Source organism: Taudactylus pleione, unplaced genomic scaffold (genome assembly GCF_031769625.1).
Source record: "Taudactylus pleione unplaced genomic scaffold, aTauple2 ptg000127l, whole genome shotgun sequence".
Classification (NCBI taxonomy): domain Eukaryota; kingdom Metazoa; phylum Chordata; class Amphibia; order Anura; family Myobatrachidae; genus Taudactylus; species Taudactylus pleione.
The window spans coordinates 19,904,457-19,931,019 of record NW_028284529.1 but is presented as its reverse complement, the minus strand read 5'-3'; positions in this window follow the sequence as shown (position 1 = coordinate 19,931,019).

The window sequence follows — 26,563 nt, the reverse complement described above, 5'->3', positions numbered from 1 at the left end:
CATACCACCTTTCTCTAGGTGATATTTTACCACCTCCAAACCAATTTCATGTTCTATTATAGAGTAGAGGGATCTGACATTGGCAGTCACTAAAAAATCTCCTTCCTCCCATTTCACAGTTTGAAGGTTATTGATGACATTAATAGTGTCCTTTAGATAGGATTTGATTTTTATCACCTCAGGTTGTAAATAATAATCCACATATTCAGATAAATTAGCTGTTATTGAGTCTGTGCCTGCCACAATTGGATGCCCCGGTGGATTATTTAAGTCCTTGTGAATTTTTGGCAGTATATAAAACACTGGGATAGAGGGATTGCCATTTATAATAAATTTTGTTTCATTCTCATTTAAAATGTTTAAGTCTTGATATTTTTGAGTAATTTGATTTAGTTCTTTATTTATTCTTGCACTGGGATCTCCTCTTAATAATTGATAGGTATTCCTATCATTCAATTGTCTGAGAGCTTCTCTCTCATAATTGCCCCTATCCATTACTACAATCCCTCCTCCCTTCTCTGCAGGCTTAATGATTATATTTTCATTTTCCTCCAAAGATTTGATCGCTTCTCTTTCCTTTTTAGATACATTCGGTTTCATGCCCCATGTGGGTGTAATCTTTTCTAAATCCATACATACTAATTTGTTAAATGTATCTATAAAACAACCTTTTGCATGTACAGTATTACATGCTTTCCTGGTGATAAGCATATTCATTTACTTGCATGTTAACTGCCTAGTTGTATAAGTGATCATCCACTGAGGTTATTGTATGTAAACTCTGTTTTACTTGAGTTACTTCTCCTTTTATTTCAATATGCAAACTTAATTCATATACTCACCTGACCTAAGTCATTGGTATAAAGGTTCATTAATATACTATCATCACTCTTACTGTACCCTTTCCAATCGGTACTTATTATATCAAGAATTCCACAGCAATTTCTACATTTAAATCCAACCAAAGGACAGAATTATAAATATAATTGCTGTAAACAATATTTCACCTTATTGTACAATGCCTGCAAGGGCAATAAAACAAAATAATATGTATTCTTCCTCTTTATCTTTACTTTAATTTTTTCTTTTTCTTTTTTCTATATTATATTATAACAGTGTAGCTGTGTGTGGACCACTATTGTTAATCTGGGATATAATGACCCAATGTTAACCTTAAGGTGCAAACACACAGGATGATTCATTCCATGAGCGACATCATCCCATGTGTCCCCGGCAGGGGTGTGTTCAGTGTCGTTAATGACACTGAGCAGAAACACTGAATGAAATCAAGATCAATTTCATTCAGTGCCGGCCATCCTCCCTGATCCTCGAACATGTTCAACCTGACAATATCGTCAAGATGGACATGAAGTTTGGGCGATGAACAATAACTACCAACTACAAACGGGAGCATGCATTGGTAGTTATCATTCATCTTTTTGGGATGGAAACTGAACAATATTTTGGATGACTGAATGATAATGATATCGTTATCGTTCAGTGGTCCAAAATATTGCTACATGTGTACACACCTTTAATCTTTAATACTACTTCTTCGTTAGGATATTAGTATTTGTGTAATTTTAATGATCCTAATAAAAGTTATATTTTAATAAGAAAGCAATTAATAAAGCGTTCCTTACAAAAAAGTCTTCTTTTTCTCTCTTTGACTATAAGATTATTGTAAATTGAAACATCAATAATTGATCATATGTATTATTAACTGAAATGTATTTATTAGACAACTGTACTTTCAACCATAATGTTATGTATGCCAGCCCTTGGTTACTAAATTTCATTGTTAATAATGATTTTCCTATGACATGCAACATTTCCTGACTCATCTTGTTGACATGAAATACAGTATATGCTAAGCATGAAGAAGACAAATGCCTCACTTAGTCATTTATTTTGGGTGTAACATGATACAATATGTCAGGATTATTTTGAGTGGAACAATAGAAAACTATTGTGGTAAAGGCATCAGGAATCCATTGCTTGCTCTATTACCACGTATAAACAAGCATATTCACAAGTTAAATAACTGTTGCATACAGTACATCATAAATTAACAAGGAGAAATTTGGCCCTAAAACAAATGGATTTTTTTTTGCATGCAGGAAAAATACTTACTGCTTTGCATGAATTGCTTAGCAATTTGTACACTGAAATTTAGAATTAATCTATTACACATCTTTTCCCAACTCTCTCTCCGCACATTTTAAATTTACTCTACCTACATTGCAACATGTTTTTTTAAAGGTGCAAATTGCTATTTTTTATATGTTTATATCTAGATATAGACGCCAGTCATTTATCCCACGCTGGGATAAAGCAGTCGGGAAGCCGGCTGTCGGGATTCCGGCAGCCGGCTTCCCGATTGTATACCAGTGTGGCTGTATATATAGACAACTCCATCATGCTGCTGAAGTATTTTTACATGTTAAATTGTGCTATAGTTTTGATAGGTTTGCATGATGTAGCATAGTCATACAAGAACATGACATGGTGAAAAGAGTGTGTGAACTAAAAGTCTGCAATAATAGAACATAATTACAAAACTCTGTGCTCAGCGAACACAAAATCCATATTTACATGTATAAGCCAGAGTATATTATTTATGATTGCCTAGCCATACTGCTAAATTGATTATAATGAAATTTTATTTTTATTAAGTGGAATATAAAGTAATCTTTGATCACCTTCATCTCAGGTTTCTTCTGGGAAAGGATAGACTTTGTGAAGTTTATGTTCTCAGTTAATAAAAGAAAATTGATGATATTTTATTATTTAATATAGGTAGGATTACCAGGTCACATATATTGTCTATCAGATTTATTATTTTGATTGACAGCACTACATATTTTTAAAGCATAGTAATTATATTAATACTACTTTTTTCTCTATTGTCTTTTCTAAATAACATTTTTAAGGCACACTAATAAACTGAATACTATTTTTTCTCGGTGGTGTTCTTCAAATGAAGCTATTTATATTAGTACTACTATACAATTTTGTTCATGTGTTTATGTATGATTGATCTACAACCTAAAATTGTACTTATTTGAAAAAGTTATTATGATTGCTGATATGCATATATTTTCATAGAATTATTTGGTTCTATAATTGTAAACAAAATCATACTACAAACAATTCTCAAATTTCTCTTTTTAAAAATAAACTGGAAAAAAAGGGCTTTGCAGATTCTGACATTGCATCAAAATGATATGGTGACCACACTGAGATCTATTGAATTTAGCATACTGTGTTACTATTAAAAATCCTTGGTATTATATGTAGGTCAAGTGAGAGAGATTGACTAATGACTGAGACAGTATGATTAGAAAAATTAACTTGCCTACCGCTGTCGCTATCATTAAACAAAATCTGTAATACAAGTCATTAGCAAAACAATCAGAATTACTAATTCAGTATTCATTTAATGACTTTGATCATACCACAAACTGTATTCTAAAAAGATAAGAAGCTAATTTTCTTTGTAGAACATGCAAATTGCAAGCCAAAGAACAAGTGCGTTTTAACTATCCCCTTTTGGAAAAAAAAAACAACAAGATTTACATATATTATACAATGTGGATAATATTTAAATATCTGGTCTTGGGGGCTCTATTGTCAGATATTTAGGCATATGCTGTATATGACCAAAAGTTCACATACTTTTTAATTAACAAAAAAATGGGATCATCTACTTACCACTTAATAGGCTGACAAACACAATAAAAATTAATTGGTTTGCTGCATAGTCAACTTTAAGCAAGTCATTTCTGAAAGTATGCACTGCAAATAAACATTCAAAAATGTATACATTGCTTTGTTTGCTTTTAAGTAAATGTGGTTATTGGGTAGGACCTATATTTGAAAGAGCATTATATCATTCTAGTATTCTAGAAACCACAGATAATGTGATATTTTAGACCAAATTGCCCCAACATCATTGTGTATATGGGCAAAAATGATCTTGCTTCTAAAATCATGATTTGATTGGCAAGTACCAATACATGGTTTATATCAGCACATGAACATTCACTATCTAGAAAGTGTGGAATGCCTTGCAATCTATTTGTTTTACTAAACCCCCAAACAAATGAGTCCTCAGCATTTCACTTGTGGCACATCAAATTTTCATGGTGCCAGTTATTCTGACATTCAGTTTGACACCATCATGTTTAGCAAACCTTATAATGCTGAATTAATCGGAGCCTTGAGGAACAAAAACATAAATAATTGTACTGCAGTGTGTGATACATTTAAAAGTAATTGTCTTACCAAGAAATGAGGCCAGAGTCTGGAAGGTTAAATATTGATGAACTCTCTGAAGATTTCCCTGTATAATAAAAAAATATAAACTTTAAAACAACATTCATATTTAAAAAAAATATATAAACTTTATGTGTTTGAATTGATTATTTCTTACATTTAAAAATATATAAAGTAAATTAGTTGTTACTGTTTTGCAATAACATACCATTTAAGTACAAAAATAACAAATGTATAGGCTTTATTAACTAAAACAATTGATTGCAACAATGTCAACCAAAAAAAAGGCAGCTATATTCTAAAACCACATGACAATAAGCACAAAAAGGTGTAATATACTAAGAGACAGAGCACTACATTGCCCGCGGCATGCCTCCGAGGTGTAAAGAAGGCGCTGTCTTGGTTATTTCACTATCCCGTCACTGCTTTCTTGAAGCTAATTAAAGAAAATAATGTAGCACATTTACTGTTTAACAGCTACTCTTCCTGTTACAGCTATTTTTTGCAAACTAGCATATGCTATTTCACTGTGAAACCAATACACTTAAACAAATGATATACATAATTTTTTTTTTTGTATTCTGGTTTGCTTTCTTAGTAGGTTAGCATTTAATATTTACGTGACCTTGTTTTAATGATAAAGTGTTAGGAACAACTTTTGTTGCAAGTGAATGATAAGGAAAATGAACTGTCCATAATATTTTACACTGAAAAACATTTGTAAACACATTAATATTATTTTTACAAGTTACAAATATATCTGTGTCAGACACAAGAGAACAGCAACTGTAATTACATTTTGCTTCATTTACTTGCAGGATATGAGGTTGCATCTACCTTACAAACACGAACTTGAGGCGGACAGAAAAAGCAACTACCACTAGTACATGTACGATTGGGGCATCGACAGATATATGAAAAAGGTAGCCACACCATTTTAGTAATACTGGCTCTGGAGCAATAGGATTAATTTACAATTTAACCATACATGTGAGTTATCAACTATAATGGAGCCGTCTGTTTGCATTTGGCCAAGATCACATGGGGGTCTTTTGATTGACAGGCAAAGAGACAAACAGATGTATAGTGTTTATCTAACCATTAAACTATTGGGCATTTTAATGCACTATATTAATTTTAGCCCACAACAATATTGAGATCATTTTCTGAATCATTATTGTAGTGTGTATTCCAAGTATAAGACAGTGCATGAAAACATATGTTGGCGGTAAAAGGAAAATTAGTTGTAATCCTGTGGACTGAAATACCTTGTCCTATCACTGCAGCCTTGACTTTATCAGTAGAGAGGGAGACAGCCATATCTGCGACCAACTTATATGTCACTGTGAATAAGCCCCAAAGCCTTTGCCTAAGCAGTATACTTGCCTTAAGCCTAGCCATGGCTGTAGCCATTAGCTATCCGAAAGATCACCACTACATGTCTATTAATTTAAAACAGAGCACAGCTGGCCTTTATCAGGCAGATATGGGAAAAAACACTGGTTGGAGTATACATGGGAAAAAACACTGGTTGGAGTATCCTGGCACCTCTACCTACCTAGACTTTTCTCACTATAGAAACTCATTCATAATGGCATCAGAGACACTATGCAGTGTACCTCACAGAAATATAGTTTTAGGAGTACAGGAAAAGGATGTCTTCTATATATGTGAGAAGACACACAAACTCTCATACATTTTTTTATCCTTTGTATAATAGAACACTATCTTTACAGATTATCCTACTATACATAGTCATTCAATTTCTGAAGCTAAAGTGCAAGAGGAATGTTTATATATTTTGTGGCCAGGGGTGTAACTATAGTAAGTTCAGGGGGTGCAGTTTCTACAGGACATGGTCCACTGGTGGCTCCCCTGCACCCAGCAAGATGCTTCCAGCCAGGGGAAGATTGGCTAGTGGCTGGATCTAATCCCCTTCTCGATGCACTACACAAGGTGCACTCCTCAGAGTCCTTTGAGTTGGATGCATCACTCAGCTGAGTTAACGAGCTCTGGGACTGATTCCAATATTTATGCTAATGCAATCGCAACTTTGATCTCTTATGGGGATCGGTATGAATATTCAGGTCCGGCGGATCAAATCCTGATACTGAAAGACCGGCAGCAGTGAAAATCCCGACAGGTAAGTAAATACACTATTGCTAACCCTTTCCCCCCTAACCCTCCCTTAGGAGTGCATAACCCTAACCTCCCCCTCTAGTGCCTAACCCTAACCCCCCCGTAAGTGCCTAAGCCTAACTCCCCCATCCCTGCAGCCTAAACCTACCCACCCGGGGGGGGTGCCTAACCCTAACCTCCCCTCTGGGGGATCCTAACCCTAATTCCGCCTTCCCCTAGCCTGACCCTAACCCTCCTGGGGGGGTGCCTAATCCTAAATCCCCCCCAGGAGCCCCTAACCTAACCTTCCCACCCCACGGCTGCCACCCGGGTTACCTAAATTTGGTATGCCTGGCATTGGGCTCTTGGCATAGGGATAGTGATAGGCATCGGGATGTCAATGCCTATCATTAGTCAACCTGTTGGGATTGCACAGTCGGGAAGCCGGCGGTTGACATTTCGACCGTCGGCTTCCTGACTGCATACCCTCTTATGGATTGCAAATGCTAAAATATCCTAATGTCTTCCAAAGCTTAGCCGAGCACAGGGATATCCACTGCTGCCTTCTCATATCAGCTGATGTATGACAGCGTACACATTGGTATCATCGACGTAGATCAGGCAGCCACGCAGCTTATAATTCAAGCCTTACTTGTATGAAACATTGTGGCTCTCCTGAAACGCAAAGAGCTCTTCTGCTGTAAAGGAGATTTCAATGGGTAATTTATACATGCCCATAAAATGGTGTTTAAATGGTCCCAACATGCCTGCGTTTGCCTAGCCACTCCCCATTACCTTCCCCAAATGCTGACTTCCTGTCACAAATTTTGCGAGTGAATTCTCTGAGCTACCATGATCACAATAAAATCGCTGCACATGCGCAGTGCAGTACTCGCTCATACACAACTGCTAAAAATAGCTCGATCTGTGTTAATATTGGCATTGCATAAATCTCATAATCAGGCCATCTGTTCCTGCTGTTTCAGAATTTTGAACTTATATCGGACTGTACAGCTAATATGTGGTTCTACTTTACATTACATGTGAAACTCCCAGAGCAAACTGGGACTTTTGTCCATAGAAGACAAAAATTAATAGACTTCCTATAACTCATATTAATAAGTTTTAGATTTTACAAAATTGACCGAAAGTAAAAAAAAAAGTTTGAGATATTTCCCCAAGGTTGGATGAATCATTTGTATGTATTATTTTGTTCAATTTATTTGTTGTGATTTCACTGTTATTCATAATATAAATAGTTTCTTCATGGATAGCTATAATCCAGCTATTGTTTCTTGATGGGTAGACTCCGGCTATCTTGCACCTTTAATCACAGTAAAGTCGTATCCATCTGCTTTTTGCACATTAACCTGTGTAGAGAACTTGAAAAGAAGTTTATAGATCTTGCTAATGTTTATATAGGGTATCAATGTCTGCTTATTCTCTTTTATTGAGTGTATATGGGAACACTTACAGTTGCTGTTAGATATATCTCTTTATTGGTGCTTTGGATTTTTTATTTGCAGTTTGACCTATTAATGCTGTTGGCTGCATTCAAATATTCTCCATAATACTAAAGCAGGGCTGATGGTGGAAAAATTGAAATGATTACTAGGAGGTGTACATAGGACCAGCAGAGGGTGTTTCATTGTTTTATATGAACGTATCACCCTTCCTCATTGGCCAGTCTCCTGTGTGTGCTGTGCAGATCAGCCCAAGGATTATCTGTTATACACTTCCTATTCTCAGTTTATCCCAATCCCCTCCTCAATGGACGCAAAGTGCACCACACTAAGGGTACTCCTCGGATGCACAACACTCAGATGAGTAAGCTTCAGACATCGGTCGGGCTCTGTGTTGGCAGATTAAGCAGTCCATTCTTCCGTTCAGGATCCTTGGACAGTGGAGATATACCTCATCCCACCAGATACCCAGCACAGAGGGGATGCTGGAAAACCCACCACCCCCTCCCTAGCAGGTTAACCATGTAAATGGTTTTTCATATTATAAAGTCAGTTGTACCTTGTTTCCATACATAAGCTTTTGAATATCTTCTGTATAAGGGCAAGGTACCGTTATATACTATGATGCTACAGAAAAACAGAAATGTAATGCCCTAGCCTGGTGTACATAAGGCATGAGTAGTTGTATTACTGTATTACAGGGTTGATGGTGGTATTGCTGTAATGCACCGTTGGTGGTGGTGTTATTGTTGTTGTGCCTGGGTGGTGGTGGAATTATTGCTGTTTGAGGGGGGTGATGATATTATTGCTGTTGTGCATGAGGAGGGCAACTTGTGGTGGTTTTATTGCTCTACTGCTGGGTTAGTGTTTGTATAGGGTGAGCATGGAAGTATTGCTGTAATGTGTAGGTAAGGTGGCAATATTGCTGTAGAATTTTAGAAGGGTGGTTGTACTGATGTAGTCAGCTATGGTGGTGAACCCTTCCGGAATGCAGATGCTGCTCCCTGTTATAGGTGTGTGTGTTTTGGAGGAGCCCTTCTAAATGTTGCTATGGGACCCATAAAGTTTTAGGTATACCCATGCTTTTAAGTATAGTTTCAGTAAGTGTATACAGTGGCGTCACTAAGGAGGGGGTGCGGACCACACCGGGTGGTGAACCTTCTTTGCCTTCTTCTGAGAGCCAAGTAAATTATCAGGAGGCTTAAGCAGTATCACCTAACTCCTCCCCCTGAAATTTTGTTGTAGGGCCCAGTGGTGCAGCATTCCACTCCTGCCCTCAGCCTTTTTATTAACTTTCAGTAATATCTTATATGCCAAGCTCCTCCATTACTGTCTTCATTATACTCTCTCTTCTCCTTCTACTAAGACACATGTACAGTACAGTTAGGATGCTCCTGTCTTTCTGTATCACAGATCTGCAGATTAATTTACTTATTCCTGTATTACCTGTTTTAATGCCAGGTAATCAGTGTGAAAGTGAATTTATTTTTGATGATGTAATTGTTCCAGGAAAAAGTCAAGGTCAGCTTTGAAAAGCAAAAGGAAAACAAGTTGAAACAAAATAATTTCTATAGATTTTACTCATTTGAGCCATGAAAAGCACTCAATTACAGTATATTTACAAGAGCTGCTTAATATTAAATTACTGGACAAGCAAGCAGGAAACACACTACTTGTGTAATGTTGATTTAATGGAGCAGAGGGTAGGTTAAAGGAATGCAGTGCTTAGCATGTTTTTGCACCTAGCTTATAAGGGCTGTTTTTGTGTAACATGCAAAGGTGACTACAATAATATTTTACATGGGCACCAATCGCAGGCAAATGTATGTTTATTTTACAGAGTATGAGCTAAAAGCACGAGCAGTTGTATTTGGTATCTTTGTCATACTTGTTATTTTTATTATTACTCTAATCTGGATGAACTTATGTTTTGTTTTGTTGGCTGTGTTATTTATTTTAAAGGTGTTTTGTGTGTTTAAAGTGAACCATCATGGAACATAAATTTAAATTGAGAATAGAGAAATATGGCACAAAACATATCTTATACCTTATTGATTTTTTTTTTTTACATGCAAAGTGATAAGATTTATGAAAGTTGACATGATGTATACATTAATGACACATGGGTAATTCAAAGCCCATTTTGATACTTCCCTTTGACATTCGAGATACCCTAATGGTATTCTGGTGACAGACTAAGCACAGATTGAGTGCTGGCTGCCTGACTCAATTAAGTGATGAGCCTAAGTGATAATGTCATATGAAAAAAACATCAGATCTTCAGTGTAAGGCACAGAGAGCTACATCAGCATTTAACCAATAACCAGGATATGATATTATCTAATAAAGCGATCCAACCACATCACTTTTTCAAGGACTGCCAATTCTCTGTTGGAATTACAATATGCAGCTTAGTGATAAAGTGCTTTATGTCTACCTACAGCTGTCAGAATACATCCTCACACTTGACTAAGATAAGTTTGGCATCAATAAAGGTTATGTGCTAGCAGAGTGTCCTAGCATCTGCCCTTGGTCATTTATCCATAACGTGTACATGTGCTCATTTATAAAAGTGATGTGAATGACTATTCTCTGTAAAACACTGTATTATATGCTTGTTCTATATAATATTAAATAAATAAAATTATATTAGTATGGTCATTTCAATTACAATGTGTACAACATTCCCATACATATTATCTACAATACATAATAAATTAGAATATTATACAATATTGCTGACAATTAGTTCCAAAATTTCCGATCAGTGTGCAATGATGACAGAATCTAATGTGAATTGAAATAAAAATATCTCTGAAAATATATTATTTCAGATCCACATAATATATAACTGATGCATGCTCTGAATCCACTAGTCTGTGCTGTTGCCTAAGGTTTGAAGTTAGTTTGCTACTTGCACTGAAGACTGAATATATTTTGTTTCCGATATTGCTGGTATATTTTACAAGTGTTTTTCTTGCTACACTTTTACTGGTGATGAAAACTAAAATCTGTGAGGCATTTCAAATACACTACAAGTTATCATTTGGTCTTAACTATGCACTGTATTTATTTAGTTTAATATAAATTGGTAAGTAAATAACAAATTACATGTTCTAGGAATGTTCACCTACTCACACATGGATACTAGAGTATGTGCACAATTAGACATACAGTGCAATTATTCTGATTCTAATTGTTTTGCTCCAGTTTACATCACAGATGTGTGGTTATAGGAATAAAAATTGCGTTTAACATTGCTTAAGACAAACAAGGGATTTATTAGTTTTTAATGTGTCTTAAGATTTTATTAAACTTGTATTTTTAGTGAAAATCACCTAAAATACAAGTTTCAATTCTCTAGCTGTGCTTCAAAAAAATATACTAACTATTTCAAATATAAGATAAAATCAAAGGGATTATATATATACTTTGTTAAAGGTTATTACCCCAAGGATGGTTGAATGTAAAACTGTCAATGTAAAGACATCTGGATAAGTTACTAAGTACAGTAGAATTTAACAGGTGTGTCAATCAAGAGTGGTGTGTCCTGTGAGACAGAATGACCTTTGTTCTGTTCCGCACTGCCTATGAATCTCTGTGCCTAGTTTCAGCTCCAGTAAGAGACAGGTGCACCCTGGTGATTACCTATTCATATTCTGGCACTAGAAATCAATTTCTGCCATAACTAGAATACAGGTGCATTGTTGCGATTCACCCTGTGGTATTTGAAGTAGTGGAAATTATAATCAGAAGTTCCTCTAGCTAACAACCTTTAAAGGATTATATTGCTGTTTTAAATAAAATACACTTAAACAGTAGTAACATAGACCTTTGGGTCCATTTATAACTTCTGTTGCTTATTGAATATATATTCAAATGTAGAAAGTGTATAGTATTTGATGATTGGCCAGATTGCCTTAAGACACACAATACTTATGTGAGTCGGCAGACCTAATGGTTCACAATCCTGTGCATCTACTTGTCATTTATGTTGTATGTCTAATACAAATTTGTTCTACTCCTTCTGTATGAGCAAGTGGTCTACTTTATGCATAATTTTTCTTGTCAAAATAGTCACTACCTCCACTTATACTTCACCAAATCCCTCATTAATGTAATCAACTCCCTCACCCTCTTCTGCTCCTAATCCTCTCTAATTAAATTCAATTACAATACCCGCTACTCAAATTCCTTCTTCTGCTAATGAAAAACCCTCTTCTCTCCTATCCCGCCATGTCTTGCACCAAACAAAATTTTACCTTGTGCGTACAGCCACTCTATAGCCTCTGCCATCAGCTCAGCCACCCTGGCCACTTTGGTAAGCCGCTGGCATGTAAATCTCAACCTTGCCCTCCACGCTGACCAGGTTTCTTCAAAATGCACCTGTCAGAATCCTGGGACTGGCATCCTGACTGCAGGAATCCCAAAGTTATGTAGCGTGGTTAGGGGGAGGGTTAGAATTAGGGTTAGGGTTAGGCACTAGGGGGAGGGTTAGGGTTAAGCACTAATGTGGGTAGTGTTAGGTTTAGGGTGCAGGGATGGAGAGGTTAGGTTTAGGCACTGGGAGGGAGGTTAGGTTTAGGCACCGGGGAGGAAGGGTTAGCGTAGGGAAAGGGGAAGGGTTATGATACCTACCGACAGGTGTTGGTATCTTAACCCTGTCAAGATGACTGCCAAGATTCTGAGCGCTGGCATCCCATTCCAATCCTGTCAACACTGTGACTGTTGACTTTCACAGTGTTGACACAATGACATGTCAGCATAGTGAATGTCGACATATTTACTGTCAACATTTTGACCATGTCAACTCTCTGAATGTCAACACACAGAACATATCGATATTCTGGTGTCAAGATCTAAATGTTGACTTTATAAATACCCTTATGCATGTTTTTTTGTATATATTTTTTACCTTGTCACGAACTACTATACTCTTGTTGTTGTTTCTTGAACACTTTAAGAAATATTTTCTTTTATATTACATGGCTTTCAGCACATATTTATTATAAATTACTTCATTAGTTGCACAAATAAGGTTATGTCACTCTCTGGCCCTTAAAAAACACTTTCCTTTCTGGCATCTATCCAGGCTTGCACTGAGGTCCGCATCACAGAGGTCCACTCACTCTGCACATTGCTCCCATTTTGTGCTGAAGTCTGTCTGTGCTGCTCCTGCCCTGTCTGCTCAGTGTCCTGTCACTGAGCATGGAGATGGTTCTCCACAGCTCCTTGCTCACAGTGTGTCTTCCCAGCATGATGGCACACAAGCTGCACACCAAACGATCAAGTTCTTCGATTCATCCACATCGGACTCAAACTAATTAAGTTCTTTAATTCATTAGTATCAGTCTCAAACCGATCCAGCTCTAAATCCACCATCATTGGTCCCAATGCGATTCTGCCCATCATATATCCAGTTCCCATCTCAACCTGCTGTCCAATAAAGACATTTACTTTACTGTCCTTGCCTTTGTGCCCATCATCCTCTACAGTTCATATAACTCCTCACATCATACATGAGAACATCCTGGCTCTAGCCACCCAGTTTCATCCACATAGTCTCCTCTTCAGGCTCCCATGCCTGTTCTGACCAAATCCAAACCTCAGGCATGACAGGTTAAAGCATTCTAAAGACAAAAACTATATGATGCTCAGCTTCCTGGCGATACTTTCTGGCAGCTTTAAGCAAAGACTAACCACATAGCTGTGAAGTTTGAGTGCCTATTGAACATGCATGACGGCATTTCAGGTCACACATGTGCTTTGCACCTGGAGCAGATATGTTAAAGATGAAAAAGTTAAAGAATTGAAATAGAACAAGAAAAACTATTTTATTACCATTTTAGTAGAAAAAATGTTTAATTTTAATAATAAAATGTTTTCCTGTGTGCTGCAACTGCCATTGCCATCCTGAAATAGCATAGACTGACAGTCAGTGGTTCAGGTACATCATCTGTACTTCATAAATATGCTCTTAGTAGCTTTGCATGGGGAAACTATCACAAGATAGATCATGTAATGCCACCACTGGTGATACCAGGTGATAGCCATCTCATCCTGCAGGGAATGATGCATAGGGAAAGTCTCTAAGTGCAGTAATAACAGATGCTTCAATCTGATTCAGAAATTATTGCCATTTGATAAATAGGCCCCTAACAACCCTTTTACACCACATCTAAAACCCCGGTTATTGCAGGGCTAATCCAGGTTGCTGCTTGGTGTAAAAGGGGCCAGGGATGGATTCCCAGCTAAAGTGACCCAGTAATCCAATCCAGGTATCTTGCAGGGTTTAATATGGGAATGACCCATGTAACCCTGTAGTATAAATGGGTAAGATGGTGCCACAATGTGAAAGTGATCTTTCCTGAAACCATATTTCAAATACAGGGTGACACCCTGGACTTAGATGTAAAAGAGGTAATAGTCACATAGTCAATTTAAAATCTACGACAATACAGGAAATACAGTTTTAGCATAATCTTTTTTTATGGCAAATTACATTTTTATATTATATACCAAATGCATTATGATACCTTTATGGATTACTTTATCTCTCTCCATGTATAGAGGCACATATAGTTTGATTGGATGTAACTGTTCTAAGAGTGGTGGCTGTGTGTGGAAATCAGAAGGAGAAGACAGGCGCTTTGTAATTACAAATAGAGTAGAGTTAAGTGAAACTCCCAAAACTCACTTTGCAAGCTGTTCACAAAATAGAGACAAATCTTTTACTGATTATTCAAATAAAAACACTTTTAAAAGGAAATTTTAGAGTATAAAATGTATTTCTAATGTAAATATATTAATTATTTAACTTTTGCATAAATAAAAGTTCAAATTCAAAAATATTTTCAAACTACTTTTGTATTAATTTATATTTTAATTTCATCAGAGAAAAATTGCTGAGAACATTTCTGGAGTAGTTTTGTACAGTTACAAAGATGGCTATAAGTAATACAGTGGGCTCTATTTATTAACATTATTTTTACTAAAATAAAGTGAAAAAGGGTGTTTTCACACCCTTTTCACATTATTTTAGTTTCACCTGTATTTATTACAGGGCAAATGGAGTAGAATTAGTAAAATTCTACTCCAACCCCCAGTATCACTTATTTTTAGTAAAGCAGATCGCATTTCCCATAATTGTAATGGGAAATGTGATCTGTGTGCAAGTTACTAAAAATAAATTGTAAAAAAATACCGGGGGAAGCTCTGTGAGGTGGCGTTATCCAGGGTCTCCCCCAGTTACCGGGCTCCCACTCTGCTCTAACGGGGAGAGCAGAGGTGGGAGCCGGTACCAGTAATCAGCTATGTGGTCTAAAGAGACCGCAAGCTGATTGCTGTAAAAAAAAGAAAAAAAAAATTAAACATTTTTTTTTTCACTTACCTGAATCCAGGGACCGGTGATCGGGCCTCCGGTGATGGCTCCTCTCCGGTCAGCTGGTCTCCCACAGTGCACTGGGGCCCAGTCATCAGGTGATCGGGCCCCAGTGCAGTATGGGAGATCACCTGATCGGGAAGCCGGGAGAAGACCACCGGAGGCCAGGAGGATGCAGGTAAGTGTAATGAAGGGGTGGTCGCGGGGGGGGGGAGGGGGGGTCACGGGGGTCCGCGATCACGGGGGGCGGGGTTTAGCGCCGGGGGGTGGGGCTTAGCGTCGGTGGGGGGGTAGTAGCGGTGGTCGGTCGGCGCATGCGCATGCTCTTAGTCGCGGTATTTTTTCCGAAAATACCGCGACTAGATTGCGGATGGGATCCGCAGGGACAGAGCTTTATCGCAAGCTCTGTCCCTGCAAGGGATTTATAGTAAATCCCTGTGATATTACCTGAATTCGCAATGCGAATTCACTCGGTAATATCACACTACAATCCGCATTCAATATGCAGATTGTAGTAAATAGAGCCCAGTGTTTTTTACTTTATATCTGTGATTTGTTGTTTGCCCAGTGAATTTGCTTAGTACAACAAACCAAATTGCTCCAAATTACCAAAGCTAAAACATCCACTACATTGTAATATAGTTGACATTGTATTCATTCTGTATTTTTCTGCACAGCTTCTCTGAAAATCAAGGAAAGGTCAACCTTTTTCTGATGTCTTATATTCATTCTACTAACAGAAATTATGACAGGGAGAAGCACAATGGGACACACAACATAGAAAGGTACATTTTGCACCTGTTATTGCTCCATAATTGTTTTTGCCCATGGTGATGTTTTTTTGTGGAGATGGTGGTTTGCAGACATGCATACATTTTAGTTACTTTCAAAGGGCAGAGACACACTCATTTTACAATATTGTATGAAGCAATCTGTAACTAAAATCCATTGCTGGCTTTGTGCAATGCCCTGCACATCCTGTGCCCCAGTGCTAAAAGGGGCAGTGTGTAACATTGTCCCCCTCATAGAAAATACAAAGAACTCTGGCTCTGAAATCCCAGCTTGTTTTTCTATAAGCAGTTACATGGGCTGAATTTATAAATTGATGATAGATTATTTAAAAAAAAAGAATTAAAGAACCACTAAACCTAAAGTCATCTTAAGGCCCCCATACATCAGGCGTCCGATCTCGCGATACAGCGATTGAATTGGAAATGCTGATCTACCTGTTGGAAATGCCGATTGGCGGCCATCAATGTTCCACGATCCATCGCAGGATTGGTGAAATTCTACATGTTAAATTTCACCAATGTGCCAATCACGATAATTTTTTCATCATGATCGGCATATCTGTGAAATCCAACATGTTGGATTTCAGCGATCCTGCAATGCCGAGTTGCAAGTTTGCAGGACCGCAGTGATCCTTCGCTGATGTATGGGGGCCTTTACTTAAAACTCATTCTCAAATATGTAAATTTCCAGGAGTTTATGAATTATAGTAATAGGAAAAAAGCATAAATGTTTATTAAGTTTTATTAGCTTTCACATCTTTTAATCTGATCTTCCCTTACAAAATTTGTTAAAAAGAAATTATGTTGTGTTGTTTACTTTAATACAATGGCCAAATGTGGCATATACTCACATCCCCAATCATTATCAAATCTCCAGATCTTTGTCAGAAACATTGCCTCCTAGTCCTTACCATACATTTTACTAGATTTCCGCTTTCCTTCTCTTCCAGTTCTCCCTATACTCTTTGTAGCTTTGTATTCAGTGCTTGGTGCAATTGTATTAATATGTATCAGTCCAATAATCCTTATGAAATCACAATCCGGCATTCAGCTATTAGCCTCAGTTCAACACATTGTGTTAAGTGATATGATTCACATGAATTATGGATGTTTTCTGATCAACTTTGGACAAGTTACCATTTATAAACCCTCCTGAGATATTTTAACATTATTCCGTAATTACCTACTCACTCAATATTTTACAATGAATGAAATTTACATGACTACAGGAGAAGTGGGAGGATTACAAAATTAGATGGCAAATAAAATGTAAAAGGCTCAGCATGAGGTTTTAATGTATAAAATCTGCATTGTTTTGTTCTGGAAGCAGCTAAAGCAACAGTTCAAAAACAGTTTACTGATTACGGAACATGTTCTTGGTGCTACTAAAGTTGTTCAAATAATTAAAAAATTAAAAAATATACTAAGACATCAAATCAACAAAAGGACAAGTTTGTCAGTCAGAATCTGTCTTACCTCTTTATCTGAGTAGATTAATTATAATTAGTGAAAAGCAAAAAACTGTAAATTAATAATATGGTAAATTCATTAGTTGATAACATTGTGCAGGCTTTTAACAACCTCACATATTGAGTTGGGGTATGTAGTCATCATGTCAACATATAGACGTTCAACATGTCAACATTCACAATGTTGACACTGACATATAGTCAACAACCAGAATGTCGACACATGATGTTAGAGGAGGGTTAGGCTGAAATTAGGGTTAGGGTTAGATTAGGGTTATGATTATGGTGCAATAAGGATTAGGGTCAGGGATTAGCAAAGAATTAAGTTTACGTGTAAAATCGCATATCCAACATTCTGTCAACATTTACAATATCAAAAATCTCATCATGTCAACAATCAGACCATGTTGACATTATGCTGATGACTTTCTGAATGTCGAAAGGTATTTACCACACCCCTGAGCTGGTATTCCTAGTGAACTGAACAAAATCGAGTTTCTCTGCTAACTCATCCGTTTCTGATCAATATCAAAGAAAAGGACCAGGTCATTTCCCTGAATTCCATGGGCTTCAATCTATCCAAATGTATTATCAAACCACAGGTAGCTATTAAAAATTTTTTGTACCATTAAATATTTGTGCAAGATATGAAACTATCCCATCCAGTTTACCAATCTCTATAGGAAAAGTAGTAGTATATAAGTGTTCCAAGTTTAGTAGGCTATTAGAATTAAGCCCGAATCTAGACTTCAATTGTACAAAATTGATAAATAGATTCAAGGAATTTCACCCATTGCCATTTTCTTTTTTCAGATAACTGAAAAGAAAGTATAGTACTATAGTGTCTCAATAAGATGGATTTCTTTAGCACAACGGTATACAACTGCAATCATGAAGTATTGTAAACAAGTCATGTTTTCAGCATTTCTTTAATCATGTACAGGTAAAGTGATCTATTTTGCTTGGTTATTAATTACCCCAGCTGAAATTGGTAAAACATGTGGATTGGAGTAGAAAACCCTTGATTTAGCAGAATAAATCAGTTCAAACCTTTCTTACTATTTTCCCTAACCCTCTACTAGTTACTAGTACTTCCTCTATTTATACATTACATCCCCATATTTGTGTGGGTTTCCTCTTGGTGTGGGTTTCCTCTTTCCTCCCAAAATCCAAAAACCATGCTGGAAGTTTAATTGGCTTCTGGCTTAAATTAATCTTATTATATACTCATATGTTTGTGTGTATAATTGGTAGGAAATATAGATTATATGGAGCAAACATAGAACTGTTTTAGTACGCTGAATACTGAGACTATTCCTGTGTGATTAAAATTGACATTAAGAATTTGGAAGAATATTTTATATTTTATGTCATTTTGAATAAATTCCATGAAATGCATTAGTTCCTTGCAGTACTCAAGCATTACCTGAAACACTACTAGAAGTCCTGTTCTATGTCAGAACAGTAATAATCATGGGTGCAACTACAGTATTGCTATAGCAGTATACTAAGTACTATGGTGCAATAACAACTTTATCCAGTTAGGATTTGGAAAACAAAATGAACAAAATGAATATACATATTATTTAGGCTAATGCCAGATTATTACTAATGAAATTAGTACTCTGACCTATTGGATACTGATGGTGTATACATCATAGTGGTTATGACTAATGATGGCGCACACAGTAGTAGCTCCAACACAATTTTGTTATGGCTCCCAAATATTTCAAGTTACAGTATGTAGATAATACATTATACACAGTAATATATACAATTGACTGTATATAAATTACAGATCATACACAAAGCAAAAGCAGTACAAAATCTGTACATCTGTTAAATGTACTGCTATAGGTTAGAGTTCGTGTTTTGCAGATATTCTAGCAACAAGAGTAAACTTATCTGTCCTGCATGTCAGTGATTAACCAAAATATTCTTATTTCATAAGTAGATTACTCACAGCTCCCAACCAATGATTTATTATTTATAGGTTGCATTTGTTATCAAACTATTTTATTTTCTGCATTGAATGTGTCACTTAGAGAACTAATTAGGATGCAAATTAACCTCAAAATAAATTTAGTTTATATATAGTGCAGCACAGTGACTAATTCTGCATCTGTATGGTGCAATAATAAAATACACATTTCAGTATTTACTCATCTTATTGTCTTCAGAATTACTGAATTCTTAATTCTATTTTCGTTTAAGTATGAAAAAGATTAGTAATGCTACAGGAGAAGATGTTTATATAGGAATAGTATGACATTTAATATATTAGCTATGTGTTACACACTGAACTGTTTTCAACTTCTAAATACTTTGTGTCTTATCATTTTGCTTTGCTGTTGATGTTCCATTACCTAGAAGGCAAAACTGCCCTGTTTGCATTCTTCCCACTACTTTAGGACACAGTAATCTGTCTTTTGTAGTTGTACGTTAATCCTTCTTCTGCCATGTTGTAAAGATAGTAATATTTCTTCACCTACATGAATGACACAATAATTTTTCTTCTACATCAAGGGACACTATAGCTTCTGCTATTCTCTCCTATGTCAGGGATTACTGATTTCTGTGACACAACTCTACGAAAAGTGTCATCATCTGGATTCCTGCCCCACATATAATTTGTTGCTCATCTCAATATGCATTCAGATTTCCAGGTCGCCCATACATAATAATACTGCAGTGCCACAACAAACATATGCAAGCTCATTTGCATATTAATAAGTATTTCATTTGCATTATTAATAGCACTCAGTGCACCTGAAAATAATTAAAATGACACAGAAATACATTCTTTAACACCTGCCTTACTCTGTTGTGTATTTTTATGTATTACATAGAATGAGATAAGTAATTTTATCATATACAGTAAAGGAGTCTTTAAGCTAATATTCCTTAAAGTGCTAAGAAACACACAATTAGCTTGGCAGTGCCTGAAGCATGAAGATGTGATGCAGCCAGGAAGTTGACGGTCGCAATGCCGACTGCCGGCTTCCCGACTGTCTAATCCTGACAGGGAACAAATGACAGGTGTTGAAATCCCAACATCTGTCATTATCCCTATGCCGGCATACCGAACGAAGGTAAGCCGGGCACCTGGCAAGGACAGCCAGCGGGGGGGGAAAGAAGGTTAGGTTTTAGGGTTCCTGGGGGTACTTAGGGTTAGGCAACTCCCAGGGAGGTCAGGGTTAGGTTAGGGGAAGGGGGGGTTAGGATTAGGCACCCCCGAGTGGAGGTTAGGGTTAGGCACCCCCCCCAGGAGACTTAGGTTTAGGCTGCGGGGAAGGGGTGGTTAGGTTTAGGCACTTACAGGGGGGATTAGGGTTAGGCACTAGGAGGGAGGTTAGGTTTAGGCACCCCTAAGAGACGGTTAAGGGGGGAGAGGGTTAGTGATTGGTTAGATTCTTACCTTGTCGGGATCTCCTCCGTCGGGCACCCACCTTTGGTCATTCATACCGATTCCCTACTGAAGATGCCTCATATAAACTGATTGAACAGCAAAAATCATTTTACATGTCTTTATGTGAATGATATCTTAACGTTAGTGTTCTGATTGAATGATGTGTCCAATTCCTTACTGCACACTGATTGAAGAACATATTGACCACATAAAAAAAAACTATTTTATTTGTGGTCTTTCTATAGACTAGTTCAAAGTAGTTTAATTTTATTTTATTTTTATTGATTGATCTTTGTCTCCTTTTCTGCAGCAATTATTTTTGTTGGAGTCCTTTCCCTGCAATCCTCATAATTAAAATTTGTCCTAAACTCCACATTATAGGGTGGCAGCAGAGGGGGCTGATGAAGACAATGATATGATTGTATGCACTGTCAGGGATGGGAGCTGTCATTTATACCACTTTGTTGGGTATAAATCACTTCTACATAATGATTTTCACTTTTTAAAATACACCTGTATATTCTTCAAGGAAAACTTTGTTTTCTTTCTAGTTATTATTTAAAAATATGTCACATATATAGTATTTATTTTGTTATTTATCTATGATATATGTATACATTTGAAATAGATGTATATGTAGTTTGAACCCATTAGTGACTAGATGTATTTTATTCATAAATGATCATACAGTAGTACATTTCTTAAGTTTGATATTTGTTAATTTATTGAAAAATAATTAACTACCTTACGTGCTCAATGCAATTTAACATTTTTTGGCTAATGAGAGCTCTTTGCTTGTAGCATAACTAAATTAATATATGATAACTAGGATAAATATGTGATATCTAAGCTCATGGTACAGCTTTAAATAAACAACTAGTAACCTTAACCCTATTTGATCCTGCATTCTTTGTATGGATATTCTTATGCCTATCCCAAATATGTTTAAACTGCTCTACTGTCTTAGCCTCTACCACCTCTGATGGGAGGCTATTCCACTTATCCACTACCCTTTCTGTGAAGTAATTTTCCCTCGTATTTCCTTTGAATCTACCTCCCTCCAGTTTCAGTGCATGTCCTTGTGTTCTAGTACTTCTTCTCTTCGTTTGAACAATGTTCCTCTCCTGTAATTTGTTAAAACCATTGAAATATTTGAAAGGTTCTATCATGTCCCCTCTTTCCCATCTCTGCTCCAGACTACACATATTAAGATATTTTAGTGATTCCTGGTAGTTATGTAGATGTCACAAACTCATCTGCACTTAGAACGCTAGCTAAGATGGATGGTCATGATGGTTGATGTTTGCGGGTTACCTTATTACCAAAAATTTAAGTCCTGCCTTGACCAAGAGTTTGACTGGGAATGCCCCTCCCACTGCGGCTCTTCACCAGAAAATATACCTTTACGTAAGCAGCATGTGGCCATAGGAGGCCATGAGTTTAAGATTCACAGAATATCAGAATTCAAAATTAGGTTTTAATTTTAATAATCACTTCAAAGCTTATGGTTACAAAATGTTACAAAGATTATAATAAATTATTAAAAGTTCACACAAGTTACTTGCAATTTCAAGAACAAAAATTATGGGGAAAACAAACAAATTTCAGATCACCAGTGCAGGGTTGAACAATGGCCTCATGTCTGTTTTTGGGGTATGGTGCATTTTGACCCTTTGACTTTGAGAGTGTGGGGGGGAGACAGGAGATCTAGGGAGTTTGGCATCCTGGCTAAACTGGTACAGCTGAGAGATTATTTCACACCTTGCTACAATGAAATGTTCCTGACCCCCCTGGGGTGTATTCACAGGTTGCTGGGCTTCTCTAAATTATAACTTAGACTGTCTGTCTCCCAGCACTTTGGGCTAGCAGTTTACGTGTGGCCTTTCAGCAGGTAATATCCTTGCCTTTGATCAGAATCTCAAAACAGCATAAACATACAATTTGTACATGCAAGTGCTTGGCTGTTCAATCCAGATGACATAACTCCTGAGCAATTATTATTATACATTAATAATCCCTGCAGATCATATTTTAGGCGTTAGTGGGTCCCAATCATCACAGTAGGATGTGCACTATTTTAGTTGCCCTTCTTTGTACAACAAACCACAATATAACATATATATATATATATATATATATAATAATCATGGATTGCCTGTTCTGGGATCAAGATGCACAATGGCTCACAAACTAAGGGGGTTAGAGAAGAGGCCTGAGCCGTGGCATAGTCAGGTACTGACTTAAAGATGCCATGACTGGGCTGTGGAGGGGGTTCAGTGAAGAAGAGAGACCCTTCGACATGGCAAATGCTGGGTCCAATATACTAATACTGTACTGGAAAGTTATGGGGCTTATTTATGAAGTGCAAAATGTACAAATCCTGTTTGATGGCCCTGTGCACCTTAAATTGTTCAGGTGCAACTACATTTTCATTATAGTACCAATTTCCCATTACTGTTGATTCACTTCATAAATAAAACTAAAAAAAGCAGTATTATCATCATCATCATCATCATCATCACAGTAATAATAATAATAATAATAATAATAACAATAATAATAATAATAATGTGTAATTTTTCACTTAACAGGAGCTTAGCTGTTAAGTTATATTTTATATTAGTGATATTTTTGTAAAAGATTATCATTGATGGTGAAAATAAGTATTTATTGGTGTTTTAGTTTATAAGATTTACAGGAATGTGGTATAGTGATACATTGTAATTTATCCCCTTTATGCTACTTTAAATCTTTGTAGCTCTTTGAGGTATATCTTGCCTGCAGTTTTATTGTTAAGGTGCCTATCCATTAGGTGACGTGAAAGACTGAAGCATTCAGACCTTCAGGTCGCCGGGTGCGGTGCCCGCACTGAACGACATTCACTGAACGTCATTCAGTGCAGGAGCCCGACCTCCTATCTCAGAACATGGGGAACCTGATGTGCGTCGTCAGGTTGACCAGCATGTTCCGTAGATAGTCAGGGTCGGCAAAAACCCAGCGTGCACGTGCATCTCTGGTCCTTGCCAGCTCTCCATCATACGACTTTGTGAACAATGCGACCAAAACTTCCTGGTTTTGGTTGGATTGTTCAAAAAGTCGTGTAATGGATAGGCTCCTTTACAGTACAAAAAATGTAGACTACAGAAAAGGGTTGTTAGCAATGACTGAAATTCTATCATAACCATTGCAAAATTATTTATTCTAATTATACTGTGGTGACAATACAAAATCTATATTAACAAGAAAATAATATATGCACAGAAGAAGAAAAAAATATTGATCTCTTTTCTTTATACAAAAACAATTGAGCTTTTTTCCTTTCATGGGGAATGGGTGCATGTTTTTACAGAGATTCTCCTTCATTCACACTAGAAAGTGATTGAATAGAACAATAGACTAGAGTTGTAATTGTCTCTAGGTTCCCCTGTTACCACCTCATACATTTTGTAAATAAATACTGTAGCAATGCCTGTGGATATCTTATAATATTATTAAACAAGTGTGTAATACTAAAACAGAAATTGAGAAGCATTTCAATCTAAGTAGTTGCAATTCCAGATGCAAATTAGGCACTGATAAAGGGTGAAAAGGGTCACTGCTAATGCTCAGATATGGAGATGTTTTTGTCTAGTGCTTTAATAATATTATTTTATTAATACAGGTGTCCTAAAATCTCCTGAATCACATTATAGTAAATTGAAATCATTTTTGTAATGCTAGTCTGTACATTCAACGTAACCCAATAAGTACTTGTAAATTTAACATGAGAATAACAATGCTTAGAACCTATTACTGAAAGAGTGTGTGACTTACTGTTTACTTTTATTGATGGGTTTTTTTTTTGTTGCCACCATACAGTATATAATGTATGTTACATGTACAAATAATTATCAAAAGACTGGTCACTGTCTGCTTAGAACATGCTAATTTCAATAAAGCTTTATAGTTTGTGTTACAAATATTGTCTTTCCGATATGACGTGTTTACACATCTAATTATGGATCGCTTTAAACAATAATAACCATTAATTTATGTATATTGTTATATCAGTTGGGCACTGACATATATATACTATGTTGAGTGAGCATGACCTCGTAAACCATCCCTGTCCATGCACATGCTCAATCTTTACAAAATCCTTACATGTACAACTATTAATAGATAATAAAGTAAGGCTAATTTGTATGACTCCAATGCACTAATTTTTCTGAAAAGCACATGTATTTGTGTGTGAAATGTTAGATCCGCCTAATACAGGGAGCTAGCCAGGACATCCTAGCTAAACACTCATGCTCATACATGCTAAGAACAGACTTCAGAGTGTCTAGCAAGGTATTTTAATAAGAGGTGAACCATACTTGCATACTCTCCGAGAACGGCTGGACAGCTTTTGAAAATCGGGTAGTACTCCCAGCCACCCAGAAGAATAGGCAAGTCTCAAAGAGCCAGCTGACTCCTACCCGCAGTCCCTTATAGCTGTCCATACACCCCCCGCAGCTGTCCATGTACTGAGCAAAAGTGGGCGGACAGGGGGGTTGGCGATGATGCAATTCACTCTGAATTGCCCGAGGAATTGTCATCATGTGACATGATCAGTACATACAGATTAGGACAGCATTTGATACTGTCATGTGGAATATTCACCTTATTCTGCATTTGGTTAGGGAATTTTGCATATTTACCCAAGAGTTCCCAATCTTGTCCCAACCATAACAATTAGCAGAATACATTATCTGTACTTGTCAAAACTCCATTTACAAACAATTGATTCTGCAAATTGGGATTTATAAAGGAAGTGCAAAATGCCCTTGTGCAGAAAACAAAAATGTAGCTGGAAATAGTTATGTCTGAACGATGCACCCGTGAAAAATCTTGTCCCATTGGAAAAATTAGATTTGCATTAGTTTTCCGCCAATTGTTTATCTACATATCTAAGTTTAGTTGTAGTACGAGTTATGTTTTTAAAATTAAAATTATCATGTTATCGTCCTTCAAATAAATGTCACAAACAGATACTTATAATGAATTGAAAAAAACAAACAACAAACATTCAGGAGAAATTTACTAAGGTACAGTATGTATCTATGGAAAATCTCTGACTCCAACTCCAGTTAGAATTTGGAATAGCATTGGACCCATCTGTTTTTGATTTCTTGTATGAAAGATCACACTACAAAAAAGTGTTTTATAACAAAACTTGTTCAACCTGTAATTTTTTATTTTGCATGGTAAAATCAAATTGTTGTTTATATTTGCTAGCAAATTAGTCAAATGAGCCAAATGTCAAAAAAAGGAGCCACAAAAAACTGCATCTGGTTATTCTCTTTCTACCAAGAGTTTCTACCAGTTCTCATAGTTACATTGCATGTCAAATTAATGAATAAGGGTTACAGTTAATACATCTTCAACTAAAAAAAATCAAACCTATAAATAACTCTAGATTTAGAAAAAAAAATGTTCTGGAGACATTAACTCTTCCTTTTACTGAATTAGGAATATCAAAAGGAAGACACATAAGCCAAATAAGCTATTTTTCAGTTACTACATATAAACTGATAGCTCAAATAAATAACAATTTACCACTCCTGCCATATGCCACTGTGCCCAATTAAACACATGCTTTACAATTACAGCCTTCATTTTCAATAAAGGCA